The sequence below is a fragment of the Camellia sinensis genome, chromosome 11 (assembly GCF_055761805.1).
Source record: "Camellia sinensis isolate YWXY chromosome 11, ASM5576180v1, whole genome shotgun sequence".
Taxonomy (NCBI): domain Eukaryota; kingdom Viridiplantae; phylum Streptophyta; class Magnoliopsida; order Ericales; family Theaceae; genus Camellia; species Camellia sinensis.
In genome coordinates this window covers 167,171,053-167,191,745 of record NC_138971.1, presented here as the reverse complement: position 1 = coordinate 167,191,745, position 20,693 = coordinate 167,171,053, and the positions used below count along the sequence as shown (strand labels likewise).

General features: G+C 37.2%; 1 pseudogene; it reads right to left on the bottom strand.

Moving 5' to 3' along the window:
- Positions 1-20,693, bottom strand: part of LOC145802853 (subtilisin-like protease) — a 34,577-nt pseudogene extending 13,884 nt beyond the window's left edge.

Below are 20,693 nucleotides of genomic sequence, written 5' to 3'. Positions count from 1 at the left end.
TGGAGCTTGGCAAATCAACTGGTTGACCGACCAGTAGGGGTGGTCGACCGACCAGTTTTTCTGGTCTACAACTAGTTTTTCTGGTCTACAGCCTCCTTTTCTGGTCGGCAGCCCACCAGGAGGTCCCCATGTTGGAGCAGAAGCAATCTGGAAGTTAGTGCATCTTTCAGAGATCAAATCAAATGTAAACAGAGGCAATCCTGGGCATAGCAATGGATTTCCGAGCGAGGCAATCGAGCATGCATGCACCCCTCACCCCGAGGACCTCTTTTAACTACTTTACATAGCTGCTTTACTTAGTTAGCTAATTCGTTGGTTTTGTACTTAATTGGTTAACGTGCTTAACTAATTGATTTGTGTTGTAATAACAAATTAGTTAACTAGGAATAGTTAATTAGTTTTGGTTTGTAATAATTAGTTAGCTTAGCGTAGCTAGTTAGTTGATTTATTCAGACCCTCCGTTGAGAGGGCAAATGTTGTAATAAGCGTGTGTGTGTGTGATGCATGTCTTCCAACCCCACGTCTTTCTCCCTTTTATTTACCAGCTTTTGATGGTTAGTTTTAGGGCATGTTTCAAATAGCATACTTATGCTTTGCATGCGTGCATTATTCATTCGTATTGCATGCACCGGGCTCGGTGCATCATTCAAACTGCAATGAATTTCAATACACTTTCTTGAATACGTGTTTCAAAGCATGTTATCAAGTGTTGCATTCATATGCCATTCTAGATAGCCGAGCCTATTTTAGCTGCATTTTTGCATGTGTTGCATTAGGCATTGTTCACATAGCTAGGATCATGCATTGATTACTAACTAGCTTCTTTTTTGGCTTGGAGTACACTGTGAGTGTTTATGCTTTAGCATCCTTGCATGTGTGTAAGTGACTGCCATGATAGCATGCTTGCCATGAGGCTATTTGCTTAATTTCTATAACTGCATGAATGCCTGTGGATGAAGGCTTCATTACTTGAATTGGAACAATTCATCAAAATGTGAGTTTTAAGCCCACTTGGAGTGACAAATCATCATGTTTTAAGCCCACCTTGTTTGGTGGCAAATCCACGTTTTAGCCTACTTGCGAGTAGCAACTTCAAACCATTTTTGAAAAACAAACATGAGATGTTTTGTTCCAAATCGAGTGATTTAGTCTATACTTGTATGCTGTGCACATCACATAGTAAGCTAGCTAATAAACCGGAATAAGAACACATGTGTTTTCAAAAACAACATATCATGTTAGTAGAGGCCGATCCTTTGATCGGGAGCGGGGGTGCTCATTTCAGGACCTTCCCCTCTCGTACCCAAGTTCCCGAGCCGAGGCAACTTTGGTGATGACGGACACGTGGCCTTAGGCACGAGTCAGGCTTTCCTAAATTTTCCAAAATAAAATATTTAGGTGGTGACTCTGAAATCTGGCAAAGCAGTCCATGTTTGGCGCTTTTGATTAAAATCAATTTTCCGGATTTGGACTCTTTGGTGATTTATCAGTCTTACATTGCACTTTGTGAGATTAGATTTAGAACCGTGACAGGAGTCCGAACTGTAGTAGCTAGAACTACAATTCGTGCCCTCGCGCGAGGAGCGGAGTTCGGGCGGTCTACACACTGCATAAAACTAATAACACGAAATAGCTATACCGGGAACATAGAGGTATAGGTTTCACCATGTTATGTGAAACAAGAAGCAAATTTAATGCTATTGATAAATAATACTTCGCACATGATAAAATAACTTACCTCGTATTGTTGCCCTTCCTAGTGTTTCTTACACAATCTTCATTAGAGACAGTAACTGAGGTGGTCTGGTTCTTTTCAGGTCTTGAAGTGACGTAATTTTGGTAGGGAAGTAAGCTCCAGAATTTTGAGAAACAAGAAATGAAGTGATTGCAGAAGGCCTTTGATGAGTTTGGGCATCATAACTATTATAGAAAGATTTTTGCTCGGTGTCACCTGCGTTAGAAGAAGACTCAATGGGCCTAAGAGAAAATATAGCTATCAATAATACATTATGTATAAAAATTAACAAATTCTATACCAACAGATGCACAAAAAAAAAAAAAAAAAAAACCCTTATGAACAAATGTTCCCATAAGGATCAAGTTTGAGGAAAAAGGAAAGATCCCTTTAACAGATAAGTAAGACATTATAAAGCTATAAGTTTGCATAATTTGTTACCTAAGTACTGCTAAAGAAGGGTAAGCAAGATCCCTTTAACTGTAGGCAGCATTTGTGGGCCATCAAAACCACAATATAGCTGCAAATGACTATTGCCTCACCTATATCTAGATTTTAACAACTCTTTTCTAATAATGTACCAATCTCAACTCAACCTAACTTTGACCTATGAATATGATGCAGCCAAATGTTAATATATTATAAACTCATTATTTGGTGATGGGACCAAAAAGTCACACCCACAACCAAAAACATAACAGAAAAAAATTCCAAATATATATAGATACACGTACATCACATTCTGATTTGGTATAGGCAGTAAATACTAATCCAAAGCACTAAACAACTAACCTAGAATTTAATATTGCATCATCTATATACGATTATGAACATTGAATCAGTAACGTTTACCTTGCAGAAGAAATGGTGGCAACAGTAGTTTGGCCTGCTGAGTGTGCTAAAGATGCTAGGGTTTCAGCTTGAATTTCGATTGAATGTTTACCGCAAAACTTAGAACTTGAACTCAAAGTCTGCAAACCTAAGGATGCACAAAGAGATCATAAATGATCCAAAATCCAAGATAGAATATGAGAAAGCTAGATAAGTATTTATAGGTAGATTAAGAGACCGAGAGATAGAGAGAAACAAACTAAGAGAGATTGAAGCAACCAATTACAAATATTCAAAATCACATTTTCCATTTTTTTTCCTTCAATTTCTGAGCAAGAAAACAAATTAATAGAGAGATTGAAACAACCAAATATCAAAAAAGAACCAACACATATAGAGATTAATCCAACGTATTATTGCAAACTTCCACTCAATCACATATAATACGTACCAAATCACTCCAAAATCTATACACACAGGTATTTTTCTCATATTTTTCTCATATTTGTCTTATTTTATTTCAACACTAGGACATTTTATCTTCCAATTTCAAATTTACCAGTTCTTGCCTCAACAAATTCAAACTCCCTGATAATCAATGAAACAACAAATTTGAAACAAATCTAGGAATCAAAACTTTCATTCAATCGAAACTAGTACTAACCCACAGATGCTATATATTGAACTCACAAAACAACAAAATTCACCAAATGTAGCAATAATTGAAGACTGAATGGTGACAATAGGAACTAGATGATTTAACAAACAAGAAGAACAATATACATACAGAGCAATTCAATTTTCCAATTCAGAGTAGGTTTAAATGAACATTCGATGTACAAACCTTAAACTCTTTTTTCTCTTCTTTGGTTCATGGAAGGCTTACACCATGAGTTTTGGCCCCACTCATCTACTACCTTCAAAAGAATGACAATATATGGTGTGTGTTTATGGACAACAAAATCAGGCACTTTCAAGTCAATTGTTTCTGCAAAGCTATCATTGATAAACATGCAATCAGCTTCTCACTTAAGATATAAACTGTTTAAAAAGAAAGAAAGAAGAGTAGCTAATTAATATGAATGTTATCATAGTAATAATACTCAAACCAAGTAAACTTTCTATAAGTCTCTCCAGACAACATTGGTTCAACCTTCCAATATAGATGCATTAGAAACCTGAAAAATCAAACAAGTACCTTTTAGTAAAAGTTCTAACTGGGGTAAGGTACTATTGCCCGTTTTCTTCATGAATATATGTGTGTGTGTGTGTGTGTGTGTGTGTGGTTAAAAGTTTAATACTATTTTTAATGATACAGTTCCATGTATTGAGAATAGGGTCTAAATTTTGTATGCTGGTTCAATTTCCATTTCAGTAGCAATTTTTATCTAAGAAAAATTACTAAACAGATTTTGACAAAAAACAAGGGGGCCTTAAACTATATACCAAGAGAAAGGAGTATCTGAAAGCTTTAAGCTTTAAGCTTTCTGCTTTCCTCTATTTTAAACTTGATTCAAGCTTTCTTTGCTTTAATTTAATAAACTTGAACCGAAAAGCCTAAAAGCACTAGAACAACTATAGAGAGAGGAAAGTGAGAAAAACCCAAAAATAAAGAAAATGAATTTAGGATGGAACCTAGGTTCTTAAATTACATGTCTGATATATCATATCCCTTTTCCAAATTATATCTAAAAAATGCTAACTAGACTTACATATAGAAGAGCATTTGCAATCATAGGCTTCAATACATTAAGCTCAAAATGGAAATTTCATCCACCCACTGTAGTGACAACATGGTTTCTCACTATTGAGTTCTCCAATTAATGTTTATCATCGAAGTAAACCAGAATAAGACAGTAAACCTTACCTGAGTGCCAACCATAGTAAATGACTCACATGGAGTAGGGTTCACTTTCCCCTGAAATAGAGTGCTCAAACAAAATAAGATTTATCAGGTGGAGGAATAGGACTTCAATCCTGAAGCAATGTGCAAACTATTGTCTTAATCCAGCTTAACTTAAATTCTTTAGATTCTAAATTCTTTCTTCACAATTCTAGATTAAAGTTTACCCCTCTTACGTCATCAACTAAAGCTATATAGTCTACAAATAATATGATATCCTCTTGAATGTTCCTAATAGATTCATTTGTAATTTATAACTAACGCAAAAATTGATTTTTTGATGTCAACAACTTTACATATTTTTTTCTTTAAAAGGATTTTGAAGCCATTATCACTTATCCATTGACTTCACAAAAAGTTAAATATTCATTTAATAACACAAAACATGGAAATCAAACAACATACTCCTACAATTTGATTAGGTTTATAAGAGATCCCATTCTCTTCTGCCAATCAAATCACACTAAAAACAGAATCCTAAAATTGACATCCTTTTTGGATATTCAAAAACACAAAAAAAGGAAAAGAAAAAGAAAAAAAGAGCCTAATTAGGTATCCAAAACACAGAGTGTTAGGTTTTTATTCTTGGCAATCCTGTTTGACAGAACCCCTTTCAGTTGTAATTTTATTCGATCTTTTATTTCAGTGAGGCTATGAGTTTTTAGATACGAATCCAACTTGAATTGTGCCTTGCAGAGAAGTTTGTGATGTTAATTCTTTCAAGTTTGCCACATCGCTGACTATGTCGGGGATCAAGCTGTTTTTCAGCGGCCATTCCTAAGCTTGAGTAGAGATTGCGACCTTTTAGAAGTTTCACTCACCTGTCAAAGTACTGGGAGTTGTATTTTTCCACTCGAGTGGCCTTTCCTGCGCTTGAGCGCCAGTCCGCTCGAGCGGCCATTCTTGCACTCGAGCGAAGATCGCAGATCTGTTTTTTATAAATACGTGGTTTTATTAGATTTTAAGGTTACAACTTCTAGATCTTTTTCTTGGGTATTAGGGTTTTCATCTGGAGCTTCTTTGCTTGTTTCCTTTGATATCTGTGAGAGTTTCATCATGAATTGAGTGGATTATATTAAAGGGTTTGTTTGTTTTGTTTTATTCACAAAAGAGAAAATTTTTCTTCAGTGGATTTCGTGGAATTTGGGCCTGAAGCTTTGGTGGATTCTAGAGTGGCTCATCATTGTTGATTCGACATCGGCATTGTGGATTTAACGTTAGGCCAGACAATTCCGAGGTGAAGATGGGGTTGGAAGAGCCACATAGGGGTCGGTTCAATTCGGGGCTTGGATTCGCTGGGTAATTGAGAGTACGCTTGTATAATTCCTTTATGTCTTCTTCGTGGATTGTTTTGTAGCTTTTGCTCGTGATTTTTTATCGCAATTGGAGGCGCTTCAATTGTGATTTTTCCTATTAAAATTGTTGTGTCGATTTGTCTTTGATTGTTTGATTAGAATTGCTATTTACTGGTTAAAATTGACACATAATCACAAATCAATATCTAGGCGATTATTAGATTTTTCAATTGGTATCAGAGAGGGTCGCTCTATTTTTTTTAAAAAAATTATTAGAGCGAGATCTTGTTTGATTTGTGATAATGGATTCAATTCATGAGGAAAATTCTATGGTTCGACCACCCTTACTTGACGGATCTAATTATTCTTTTTGGAAAGCTCGGATGAGATCATTTTTAAAATCTATTGATGAAAAAGTTTGGCAATCTGTTATGTATGGATGGACCGAACCTACGAGTACCATTGATGGAGTAACTTTCCCCAAACCAATTGATAAGTGGGACACAAATGATTACCAAAATAGTAGCTGGAATAGTAAAGTTATCAATTCTCTCTTTTGCTCCATCACACCAGAAGAGTTTAGTTATATTTGCAATTGCAAAGTCGCAAAAAAGGCTTGGGATATCTTACAAGCTATTCACGAGGGTACTCCTTCTGTTAAACGCTCAAAACTTCAAAGGCTCACGTTTAGTTTCGAAAACCTTTCAATGAAAGATAGTGAGACATTTGATGAATTTTATGCGAAGTTGAGTGATATTGTAAATTCCAGCTTCAATTTAGGTGAAAGAATACTGAATCCAAGATTTTGGGAAAAATTTTAAGGTCCTTGTCCGATCAGTTCCAACCAAAGGTTACGGCTATTAAGGAGGCTCAAGATGTTGACAACCTCAAGTTGGATCATTTGGTTGGAAATCTCCAAACTTATGAGGCACATAGGAATTTCAAAAAGAAACAAAAAAAAATGATATTGCCTTTAGTAGTGCTTATAGAGTTGGAAAGGATTTTGATGAGGATTGTGAGATGGATTCTAAGATTACAGATGCTTTTGTAAAACAATTTAAAAAGTCTTTTCCGAAAAAGAATTCTAATCTTTTGAAATCAACTCATAAATCCAAAGGCAAAGATACACTCAAAATTAATTCTATAACCAAGAAGGAGAAAAGAAAGATACAAGGGAACTCTGAAAGAGTCCAATGCTATGAATGCTAAAGATTTGGCCACTTTGCTCAAGAATGCCCTAATCGTTTGAGGAAGAAGAAAGCATTCACTATTATTTGGGATGATGAATCCAAGTCTGATAAAGATGAAAATGACAACGAAGCACAAGGCGAAGAGGGGTATGAACAATTCCTTATTTTCATGGCGACTTCCAAAACTGAAGGACGAATAGAGTATCCGAAGAGTTCGGTTGAGAATGCCACTGATGATGAATCGTTGGGGAGTGATGATGAAGAGCTTAAACAAGCTTATGAAAAGTTGTATAAGGAATCTCTTAACTTATCCAAATTGAATGACAAACTCACTATGAAACTCAAAGCATGTGAAAGTGAGAATCCCAAACTAAAGGAGGAGATTTCCGAGGCTAGGAAAAATGCCATCAAGATATCTAATGATCGACAAGCTCTTTGTGCAAAACTCTTGACTTGTGAGACAGAGAGAAATGAGTTACAGTAAATCTATGCAATGTATGAAGAAAAGATTAAAACTCTTGAGGTGTCTCAAGTTGCCTTGGAAGAATTAATGATCAAGAAAGGGGAAGAGCGTGCTATGGCCACCATTGGTCTTTGGAACAAAGGATCAAAGACTTTGGACAATATCATTGGGTCTCAACAATGTGTTATGACAAGAATGTCATTGGCTTTGGTGATAACAAAGAGCAAAAATCGAGTGCATCTACATCACATGATACAAGAACTCAAGGGCAGGGGGAGCACAAGATTTAACGAGAGAAAATACTTCTCAATCTTCGTAGAGTTGGTAAGGTCAAAGAAAAGAAGGCACATCCTACTTTTGTTTGTCATCATTGTGGTATGTATGGTCATATTCGCCCTTATTATTATGAGTTGTATGCAAGGTTCTGAAAAGCGGTTGCGGTCGCCGTAACGGTGGCGGTGGCATGGTTGCGGTTGCGAGGTGTAAAGGCCATAGCGTAACGGTTGCAGTAACCGGAACCGTAAATTTTTTTATTTTTCGCACAATTTAAAAAAAAACTTACTGATATGCATTTTTTTTTTCATAATTATATTTATTGGGTTTTAAAATAAATATTTATTAATTTTTATAAATTTTTAAATATAATCCAATATATTTCATATTTTTAAATCATTATAAACTGAGTTTTTTACATTTTATTTTAATAATTAGTGACTTTATATGCTATAAATCCATATTATGCTTATGGCAACAAAAAAAAAAAAAATTATTGGACTTAGATGTATAAAATTATTATTTTTAATTATTATACTTGTGGAAGCATATGGAACTTTTAATTTGAATAGTTTTAAAAAATAAATTATACATGCTAATGTAATCATATAAAAATTAAAAAATAAATTATAAAGAATTTTTTTTTGTTTGGGTTTGGATCACTTGAATATTCATTCTCTTTTTGGATAATAAAAATAAAATAAACTAATCAAAAAAAATTGACATGTATAAAAAATATATTGATATATAATTTAGGTGTTATGTTTTCTAGATATTTTACAAAAAAATCAATCACTAAATAATGACAAAAATAAAAGAATAAATAATAGCCTAAATATATATATATAAATAGATAATAACCACACTTATTATTATTATTATTTTCAAACAATATATAGATAGACGCACGCAAACAAAATGGTTGAATGGTAGCAGCTGAATAGAATAACATAGGTCTTACAGCTTTAACAAATCAATAAAATGTTCTTTTTTTTTTTTTTTTTTTTTCTCTCTTCTCTCTCTATCTCTTACTCCTCCATCTTCCCTTTTCATCTTCCATCTTCTCTCTTTATCCGTCTTCCCTCATTTTCAGTCTTTTTTTTTTCTCGAAAGAAGCAGTTCAGAACCGTTACATAATGGTGTGTAACAGGTCGTTATGGCACCGTTACGACCGCTAATACAGCCACTACAACCGACACACCTGTGAATCTCAATCACATTGCAAAAGCGGCCGTAATGGGTGGTGGTAACCACCAAAACCGTTACGTAACGGTTCCGATCACTTTTTAAAACCTTGGTTGTATGGGAGAGTGTCTCATAGAGATGAAAGAAATTCCAACATCTCGTGAGATAAGAAACACTTCTTTGGTCGTAATGAGGTTAAGGGTTATAATAGACCTTGCCATTTTGATTTGCTTGAGACCAAACATGGAGTGAGTTTGCATTTGTCTAGACTTAGGTATAGAAAGTAGGAAACCAAGTCGAGACGGGTTCCCATTGAAGGGGAAGGAAACCACAACGTCAAGACACCATCGAAGAATCGTAATTCTCACAACTTTGTTCATACAAAAGCGGCTTGGGTGAGAAAACTTGACTTGTGTTAATTTAATTATTCATTTTTTTTATTTTTTATTTTAAGTTTTTGGGTTTCTCTGTGTGTGTGTTATTTTATTTTTTTTGAGTCATTTAATGTGTGCCTGTTTGTTTTCTGTCTTGCTTTGTTTTATTAAAAAAAAATCCAAAAAGATTTTCTTAGTATGGTTTTGCAAGCTTGAAATTTTTGAAAAGTCCTTGGTGCATATTGGAATTGATAAGAATATCCATTACATGTTAATATGTGTGTGCTTTCTGTGGTCATTACTCATTTTGGAGTGTGTGTACTTTGATTAGTATGCCTCATTTTGTACACACTCTTGGATTAGCAAATATCGGAATCTTCCGCCTTTGTGATCAATTATCTCTATGGACTTCTAGTAGTGTGTCTTTTGCTTTTCTAGAGGAATTGACCTATATTAGCACAACATGGGTGATGTTGAGTCTCTTAATCACCTTCCATCTTTTTGCATCTCCATGACTTTCCCCTCAATTCTTTGCAGTCAAGGCATGAGGAAAAGGCTACCTCAGAGTCACCAACTAGGCTATCCTTATTGAATCCATGCTTCTCTGGTTCGATTTCCATACTCTTGAGCGTGAAAGCGGCCGATGAGTGTGCAAAAGAGAAGAAAAAAATGTGTAAAAGAAAGAAAAAAAATGTGCAAAAGAAAGAAAGAAAAAAGAAGAAGGAATCATTGATTGAGAGGGAGCCTATGCTTTTACTTAACAAATACGCCTTGATTCCTAGTGGTTTGACTTTCCTTAGTTGTGCTTAGATTCTTTTGCTGGAGGTCCAGCTATCAGATCACTACTAGGATTTGAATCTAGTGTTTGTCGAACTCTAAGAGTCACACACGCACACTTTTATCATGAGATCTATGCTTTTCACATATTGCATCACTTTCTTTTGTGAGGAATCTTCTAGAGACTGTGTGTAGACACCCCATTTTTGACAGCCCTTACGACTTGGGCGCTATTGATTGATTATTCGATAGTGCAGGCTATGTTATGCAAAAGTTTGATTTCTTCGGCAAGGAGAGAGTCAAATCGCAACCTTACACCCCATTTTTGGACTAAAAATATTTTGGACCAAAGATTTTTAGACCTTAAAACCCTCTCTTTCAAAATATTTTTGAAACAAAGTTCCTACGATGTTTCGAGGCTCGTATTTCGTTAAATGGTGCGCTTTTCGGTAAACCGAGCAAGGACAAAGTGGAATGAATGAAAGAGAGGTGAATTCCTTGAAAAATCTCTAAAACATCTTGTTTATGGGTTTGGAGTTGAATAAAATTCGAGGAGAGGGAAGAAACCAAGTTGGGGGAGAAGATGAGCATGAATCGTTAAGAGAGAGAGTCGAGCAGCCTTCGCTAAATCAGACCTATCCATTTTTACACTTGGATTTCAGCTATGAGGCCACCACCGTTGGAAAGTGGACTTCCGGGGCTTCATTTTAAATTCAAGAATCTCCTCAAGCCGAGGCCAGATGAGGGAGATATGGCTGGTTGAAGTTGGGCATCAACCTGGTTGGACCGAAACTGAGCAGTCTACACTAAAATAGGGATATCTCTTATTGCACTTGTAATTTTGATGTGAGGCTTCTACCATTGGAAAGAAGACTTCCGGGGCTTCAGTTTAGGTTCAAGAATGACCTGAAAAGGAGTCCAGATGAAGGAGTTATGCTTGTTTGAAGTTGGGGACATGCACCAGTTTTTGCTGTCGGCCACTGGGGGAGTGTGCCGGCCACAAATGGAGTTTGCCGGCCATAGGTCGCCCAAAAGTGACCCTTTTCGGCCACCATTAGTAGCCGGTCGGCCAACAATGTGGCCGGTCGGCCACAAATGTCCAGAAAGCTCAGAATTTGTAGATATTTCTCCTCCAGTTGTCCTACACTACTCTAGATATTTCTATCTTGATATTTTTGACCAAGGCTTGTATTTTTGCTATATATGGAAGCCATATCTCTCATATTGCAAGGTTATAAAGTGTGGGAGCCTCTCTCTCTAAAATCTCTCTCTCTCTAGAATTTCTCTCTCTTTTGAGCTTTTGTGTTTACAAGCTTGTATACTTCCAACTTTAACCTATCTACCCTTAACCAAAGTGGTTCATCCTTGGGCTGAGGTTACTTGAAGCTCTCTTAGGGCCTCCTTTGAGTTCTAAAATGGTGGTTTAAGCTCAGATTTGTGCCTGTTGTGTGCTTTGTTTCAAAGGTATAGAACTTACCCCATTTAAGCTTATTTTGTACACTTGTTTTGCCACCTCTACAAATTGTTTTTGGCCTGGTTTTCAACTACAAAAACCTCTATTTTTAAGGTTTAAAAATGGTGGTTTAAGGCCTTTTTGAAGTTAGGGGTGGTCCACCCTCTTTTGTAGCTTGTTTGCTATGTGTTGTGCCATCTTTTAAAGCTTTTAAAACAACTCTTTTTTGGCCTTTTAACCACTGAACCAGGAGAATTTCAGTGGTAAAAACTTGGTTTTGAGGTCCAAAATAGGAGGGGGTGGCCTCCCCTCCTTGTGTCTTGTTTGCAAGTGTAGATAACCTAACATGTGAGCATGTATTTCTACATTTTTGTAGCTTAATTCAAGCATGTTTTAGGCTCTATTTTGACATATTTCAACTCTATTTTTGGTTGGTTGGAGCACTTGTTGCTTGCTTCTTGCACTTGTAGTGTAATTATGCTTACTAACTTAGCATGCCTAATGAGTTAGCCTATCATTCTAGCTTGTGTTAGCTTAACTCCAGCATATTTTTGCTAGTGTTTTAACATGCTTTAACTTTGTTTTGAGTGGTCTTGGTCATATGAGCCATGTTTTGTATAGTTATAGTGCAACTGCCTTCACTAGCTTAGTGTTTTAAGGCCTTTAACATGCTTTGCTTAAGATGATTGCATGATATAGCATCATTTAGCATGTGATTTTAGTGCATATACCTCTGTCACACTCTCACTTATTTCACTCTTTCATTACTTTTGAGAGTTGTGTTTTGAGCCTTGCTTGCGAGCCAACATGTGCACATGATTTTCTTGCCTTTTATGCTTCTATCTCAACATATTTTAGCCGCTATTTTGGCATGTTTAAGCTCTGTTCAGAGCTGGTTTGGTCCTTTAAGCTTGATATTGCATGCTTCTAGTGTAATGCTCCCCACTAGTTTTGATGCTTTTGGCTTTCAACATGTTGTGTATGTGTTGCTTGCATGATCTCGCATGATTTAGTGTCTTTAGTATGCCATTTCAGCACTAAAAAGTCTGCAACCTCCCTTACTTCTTCATTTTTCCATTTGTTTTGAGGGGTGGTTAACCTTATGATTGTGTTTAAGCTTGAGAGAGAGCTTATACTCAATGGCTTTAACTCTCTTTTGAGGATTCCTCCTAGCCAAAGGCATGATCTCTCTCATGTCTTAAACCATCCTTTGGTTGACACCTCTCTCGTTAGAGGACTCTCACTTTGGACAAATTGACTAAAGAATGGCTTGGTAATGTTAAAATGTGTAAACAAAATGAACCAAGTAAAACATGAACAAGATAAGCATTTGTGTTGCATTGCATGTGTTTGGATCGGACGTTAATCCAAACATAAGAAATGTGGGACGTTTTATACTCAAAGTGGTGAAACGTGTCACGTTTCTTGGTTGCCGTCATCCTTGATCATGCATGATAGGGTGGTGGCCATTTGAGTCTTATGTGTGCATTCATTAAGCTTGTACAAGCTTGGTTCTTTGGCCATCATGCATGAAAATGCTTGGTTGATGGCTTGAGAGCCAAGTGCTACACTCCTTTGAGCTTGAGAAATGATGAGGAGGGTGGCAGTATACACATTTCCTTGCAAATACATTGTTTTGCCTTTGTTGCTCCTGTTGTAGTAAAAATAGAATTTTGGAAAAATGGGTGGCCGACCGGCCACTTGAGGTAGCCGACCGGCCATTAAGCTAGCCGATCGGCCAGTGTTTGTGGCCGACCGGTCATCAGTCCATTTTTGGTGCAAAAATGTTCCTGTTTTGGGGCAGAAGTAGTCTGGAAGTTGGTTCGATATTCAGAAAACAAAAAAGGTGCAAACAGAGGCAACCGGTGGCAAGGCGATGGATTTTCAGGAGGACGTAACCAAGCATGAATGTCTCCCTCGCCCGCATGGCCATCTTAATTGCTTTATTAATTAGTTTAATTTGTTTTGTAATATCTTAATTAGCTTAGCATAGCCAGTTATTCGTAATAATTAATTAGCTAAGTTAGTTAATTAGTTTCGTTTTGTAATAATTAGCTTAGCTTAGTGTAGCTTAGCTTATTTATTCGGACCCCCCTTCACGAGTGCGCAATGTTGTAATAAGTGTGTGTGTGTGTGCGTGCGTGCATGTCTTCTAACCCCATGTCTTTCTCCCTTTTATTTAACTGCTTTCAATGGTTAGATTAGGACACGTTTTGATTAGCATACCTTATGCTTGCATGTTTGCATTCATTCATTTGTCTTGCATGCACCGGGCTCGGTGCATCATTCAATACCTATTTGAATACGTGTATCAAATTGTTGCATTCATATGCCATCTTAGATAGCCGAGCCTATTAGTTGCATTATTGCATGTGTTGCATTAGGCATATAGCATAGTTATGATCATGTATATTTCTAACTAGTTTTTGTTTTGGCTTGGAGTATACTGTAAGTTTTAAGCTTTAGCATACTTGCATGAGTGTGAGTGTTGCTATGATAGCATGCTTGCCATAAGGCTATGTGCTTATTTGATAAACTATATGAATGCCTGTGGTTGAAGGCTTTGTTGCTTGAATTGGAACAATTCGATAAATGTGAGTTTTAAGCCCACTTTGCGAAGTGGCAAATCATCATGTTTTAAGCCCACTTGAGGGTGGCAAATCCGTGCTTTAGCCCACTTGAGGGTGGCATTTTCAAACCATTTTCGAAAACAAACATGAGTTGAATTCGTTCCAAGTCTTACGATTTAGTCTATACTTGTATGTGTGAGTCACATAGTAAAGTTAACTAATAACCGGAATAAGAACACATGTGTTTATAAAACAACATATCATGCTTAGTAAAGGCCGATCTTTGATCGGGCGAGCGGAGGTGCTCATTTCAGGACCTTCCCCTCTCGTACCCAAGTTCCTAAGCTGAGGCAACTTTGGTGATGACGAACACGTGACATTTGGCACGAGTCAATGTTTCCTAAAATTCCCAAAATAAAATATTTAGGTGGCGACTCTGTAATCTTGCAAAGCAGTCCAGTTTTGGCATTATTTGATTTAAAATTTGATTTTCCAAAATGACTTGCCGGATTGGACTCTTTGGTGTTTATCAGTCTCACATTGCACTTTGTGAGATTATATTCAGAACCGTGATGGGAGTCCGAACTGTAGGACCAATTCGCGCCTCTTCGAAAGGGGGCGCGCGAAGAAAGTCGAGTCTACACTGTGCACATTGTGTTTTCAAGTAATTGTGTTTCTTGGATAATCCTGTGTGTTTTTAAGGTACAAATATGAAATTTCTTACTTGCTCCACCATATTATTTTTTTCCGCTTGTTCATTGTTTTAAGTGTAGTGTTTGTGGTTGCTTTTAGTAAGTGGGAGTTTAGTCTATCATTGCAAGGGTTTTTTTTGCATGAACTTATATTGTTTGGTTTGGTAAGGGAGATTAGCATTAGTTGGTTTGTATGTTGCTATCCACTGCTTATTTATTGCTTACTTCTCACAGGTTATTAATTTTTACATCATTTTGTCCCTGCTTGTGTGGTTTATGCTCTTGTTTTCATTGTTTGAGCTTCCTTTGACAATTCATGACAAAAGGGGGAGAATTTTGAGGGGGAGAATTGTGTGTTTTTGCATGGTTCTTAAAATCTCAAATTTGAGTATTTTGCATGTTTCCCATATGTTTTTCATCTCGTGCTTCAAGATAATCTTGTCATATGTGTTTCCCATATGTTTTCCATCTCATGCATCAAGATAATCTTGTCATATGTCTATTGCTTTTTCATATACTCTTGTGGCACTTATAGCTGTTTTGCAGATCATGACCTTGAGAAAGAAGTTTGTTTTTGTTGGCTGTAATGGGTTGGTGTGATTAGAATTTTATTTGTTAGGTGTGTTTTGTCACGGCATTGCCAAACTGGGAGATTGTTAGGTTTTTATTTTTGGCAATCCCATTTGACAAAATTCCTTTCAGTTGTAATTTTATTCTATCTTTTATTTCAGTAAGGTTATGAATTTTTAGAAGCGAATTGAACCTGAATTGTGCCTTACAGAGAAGTTTGTGATGTTAATTCTTTCAAGTTTGCCATTTCGCTGACTATGTCAGGGATCGAGCTGTTTTTTCGCTCGAGCGGCCTTTCCTGCACGCGAGCGTCAGTCCGCTCGAGCGGCCATTCTTACGCTCGAGCGAAGATCATAGATTTGTTTTTTTTTATAAATATGTGGTTCTATCAGATTTTAGCGTTACGGCTTCCAGATCTTCTTCTTGGGTATTAGGATTTTCATCTAGAGCTTCTTTACTTGTTTCCTTTGATATTTGTGAGAGTTTCATCATGAATTGAGTGGATTATATCAAAGGGTTTGTTTGTTTTGTTTTATTTACAAAAGAGAGAGTTGTTCTTCGGTGGATTCTATGGAATTTGGGCCTGAAGCTTTGGTGGATTCTGGAGTGGCTCATCATCGTTGATTCGACATCGGCGTTGTGGATTCAACGTTGGGCAAGACAATTCCGAGGTGAAGATGGGGCTGGAAGAGGCACATAGGGGTCGGTTCAATTCGAGCATGGATTCACTAGGTAATTGAGAGTACACTTATGTAATTCATTTATATCTTCTTAGTGGATTGCTTTGTGACTTTTGCCCGTGGGTTTTTATCACAAGTGGAGGCGCTCAAATTGTGGTTTTTTCACGTAAAATCATTGTGTTGATTTGTCTTTGATTGTGATTGCTATTTACCAGTTAAAATTGATACATAATCACAAATCAATATCTAGGGGATTATTAGATTTTTCACAGAGCAAAGCACTAATTCAACAAAAACAATAAACCATTCATCATAACCAACCACACACAAGCCTAATTTATCCTAAATTGAAGAAAATAAACATTAATGGAATTTCCAAAAACCTAAATTGATACACTAATAGCCTAAATTGAAGGATACATATGCTGAGGCAATGTGTACTTTTCAAGAGATTGATTAAGAAAGCAAATGAGAAAGAAAAGATGATGATCCTATTATTACCTCTAATGAAAGATTTAGTAGTCTCATCAAAGACCTCGTGCAAAACGAGCGAGAGAGAAAAATCCACGAAACATCAGTCAACAAACCCTCTACTATTATTCCATCTTCTATTAATCTGTAACACTCACAAATCCCCAAATTTATCAAATTAAAATCAACACTGACTCAATACTTAAAACAAACACATACACACACACATATATATATATACACATTTTGAGAGTAGAGATTTGAAGCAAAATTGCAAACTAGAGAAATATGAGATTGTCAGAGTCGAAGAGTTCAAGATCTTTAGGAAGTTAAGGACGACTACTTCGATTCTTTCTCGGACCTCAACAGAATAAATTCAATTTCAAACATTGATATTCACAACATATATATAATATATAGAGGCACATATACATGTGTAGTAGAGGTGTTGATCAGAGAAGATCATTAAGGAGAAAGAGCACGAGATTCAGAGATAGAGAGAGAGCGAGATTCAGGGACCAAGAGAGAGAGAGAGAGAGAGAACGATTAGGGGCTAGGGCAAATATAAAGAAAATGGAAAAATAAATAAAAGAAAATGAGGGATAAATTAGTTATTTGCGACGGCTAATCAGGTGGTCGCAAATTATATAATAGCAAAAGGTCATTTTTCTAGTAGTGAGGCAACAAAGTATAGGAGAAATCACTAGGCTGGAAAAGCGACTCGCCGTCATACTCCTCTTTGTTTCCGAGCATTGTCGTGGCTCTTATGCTTCTATCTACGGTGCTCGTGTCGACGGTTAGAATCCATGGAGCCTCGTTTGTTAATGAAGTGTTTTTAGGACCAGAATTACTCATCGAACAGCTTACAAAAACGCCTTTTTGCATTGCTCCAAATGTGCCCTTTGCAATAATATCCTCAGAGAAAGGGAGCGAGTCTCCGCCGAGTGATATGGACAGGATATTGACACCGTTCTCCACGGCAGTATCCATTCCTGCCAAAACATCAGATTCAAAACATCCAAACAGCGTACAAACTTTGTAAATTACCAAGTGAGCATGTGGGGCCATCCCAGCTGCCGTGCCATTGGCTTCCCCAAACACACTTGCATTGCTCACAAAATTCCAGGTAACTGTGCTCGCCGTGTGGGTTCCATAGCCTACATCGTTGAGTGGGAAATTCCTTGCTCTGATAAGTTTGTTATTGCACGCCGCTATTGTCTCCTTAAACTTGCACTTCCCTTTCCATTTCACCAACGGAGGCGGGACTCCCTCATGGTTAAACGAGGGATGATATGGATTAAATCTGCTGTCGAGAACTCCAATGATCATGCCCTTGCCGTAGTTTGAGCCCACCCAAGCCCCTGAATTCTGGTGCAAGTTCAACCCCATGAAACGTGGACAGTGAGTTGTGTGCAAAGATAACACTCTTTGGCGCCGAGTTGACATAAACCCATCAATCTTTTCTATAGATTTAGCTTCCTCTGCTGACAGTCTCACCGCAAAACCACTAAAAACGTTTCGATAAGAATAAATTGGGCGAGACAACGATGGTAAAAATGACTAGTGCCAGTTTTCGATATTTTAAGGGTCGGAGGAGAAAACTCGGGTCTTGGGTGAGTTTACGTGTGATGAACTTTAGAGAGAGAGAAAATATCTACTGATATTATTCAAAAGTAAAACTGAATCTTCAAATCTATCTATTCCTTTACAAGTGTTCGAATATATACAGAGTGAAGTGTCTAACAATCTAACTAACCAAAACTGAATTTGTTAATTTGTTACAAAGAGACTTAATTGTATACAGGGTCATACGACCTTGTGATGAACCCTTAGCTCTAATGCTCTGCTTACAATTTCCTATACTTGCAAGCTTTGCAGACTTGGCTCCAACTGCTCTATTGATAGCTGTGAGTGTAGCTGCTCTATCTTTGCTTTCTTGATTTGTATCAACCATAGCAGGTGTAGTAGTAGCCTTATCAGTAGGTGCAATAACAGTTCCTTTATCAGCCCCCGCAAGCTGAAAGGAGGGAGACCAGCGAGAAGCTTGGATTGAAGAAAAAGAAACCGAGAAACTGGTAAAGACTTGGTGAAGATATCAGCCACTTGATCGGAAGAAGAAACATGACGAAGAAACAGTTGTTTGGCAGAAACTTTCTCTCGAACAAAGTGATAATCAATTTCAATATACTTGGTTCTAGCATGGAAGATAAGATTACAGGCTAGAGATAAAGCAGACAAGTTATTAGTCCATAAGACGGGGAATAGAGGAAGAGGAAATGTACAAGTCAGAAAGAAGCATCTGAAGCCAAACAACATCAGCACTAGCTTGAGCCATAGACCTGTACTCAGCTTCAGTGGAGGATCGAGCCACAGTGGGTTGCTTCTTGGCTATCTAAGAAACCAAATTAGAACCCAGAAAAAGGCAAAAATCAGAAGTAGACTTTCTATCACAAGGATCACCAGCCCAATTAGTATCTGAAAAAGCATGAACATCAAAAGTGCTAGATGAAAAAGACAGACCATGATGCAAGGTGCCTTTGACAAACCGAAGCAGGCGTTTAACCAAAGCAAAATCATTCTAAGAAGGGCACTGCATATGCTGACACATATGATTGATAGCAAAGGCCAGATCTAGCCTAGTAATGGTCAAATACTAAAGACCTCCAACCAAACTGCGATAAAGAGAAGGATTAGCAAAAACCTCAAAGGAAGAAGAAGGAGAAAAGGGTTTAACTGACATAGGAGAAGAAGCAGGCTTGCAATCACTCATCCCAGCTTTGTGAAGCAAACAGGAAGCATAGCGAGATTGAGACAAGAAATAACCAGAGGCGGTAGAAGAAACGGAGGTACCCAAAAAATAGGAAAGATTACCAAGCTCTTTAAGGGAAAAAATTGAATGCATATGGGAAATCAGAGTTTGAATATGAGAAGAAGAATTTCCAGTCACAAGAATATCATCGACATAGACCAAAAGATAGGTAAGAGAGAAAGAAGTGGCTTGAACATACAAAGAGTTATCACAATGACAATTGACAAAACCAAGCTTCAACAAGAAATTAGAGAAGATAGAAAACCATGCTCGGGGAGCTTGTTTCAACCCTTAGAGAGCTTTGTTTAATTTGCAAACATAAGCAGGAAATGCAAAACTCTCAAAGCCAGGAGGTTGAGACATATAAACATCTTCTTCAAGTGTGCCATGCAAAAAGGCATTGGAGACATCCAATTGTTGAATTTTCCAATTGTAATGAAGAGCAATACACTGAAACACCCATATGGTTGGCTGCTTAGCAACAGGACTAAAAGTATTAAGAAAATCCACATCTGCCTCCTGAAGATAGCCTTTGGCAACAAGGCGAGATTTGTATCTAGCAATAGATCCATCAGAATTCTTTTTGATACGAAAAATCCATTTACAACCCACAACATTTTGATGAGGAGAAGGAACAAGTGCTTGAAGGGCCTAAAATTCTTCAATCATGGACTTAAACCAATGAGAACTTTGAAGAGCTTCTTTGTAAGACTTTGGTTCAGAAGTGAGGAGAGAAGCAGAAAATCCAGTGTGAGTAGCTTTAGCTCTAGTGATCATATGATAAGAGTTAAGAGACAAAGGAGGAGGAAGAATAGAAATGGAAAGACTTATAGCTGGAGGTGAAGACACTGAAATACGAGTTGCAGAAGCAGCAACAGCTGGGACAAAGGAAATAGTTATAGTAGGAGCAGCTGGTGGAGTAGCTGTAGGAGCAGCTGGTGAAGTAGCTGTTGGAGCAGCTGGTGAAAAAACTGAACCAGAGACAACTGGCGAAGAGACTGAAACAGGTGCAGCAGGAGAAGATAAAGAATGAGGAGAAGACAAAGAAGAAGTGCTGTTGACATGAGAAGAAAGAGACACAAATGAAGAGCCCCAAAAGAAAAATTTTACAGCTTGTTTAGTAGAAATAATGAGAGGTAAGAAGGAACTAGATGTAGCAAAAGGAAATGAGGTTTCATCAAAAGCAACATGCCTTGAAATATGAACAACACCAATAGCTAAATTGAGACACCTGTATCCTTTATAGCTTGAACGATAACCAATGAAAACACACTCATGAGACCGAGGTTGTAACTTGTAGGTAGTATAAGGGAAAAGCCAAGGATAGCACTTATAGCCAAAGACTCTAAGAAATGCATAGTCAGGAGACTTATGAAACAAGAGTTCAAAAGGACTAAGATTACCTAGCTTAGGACTAGGCAT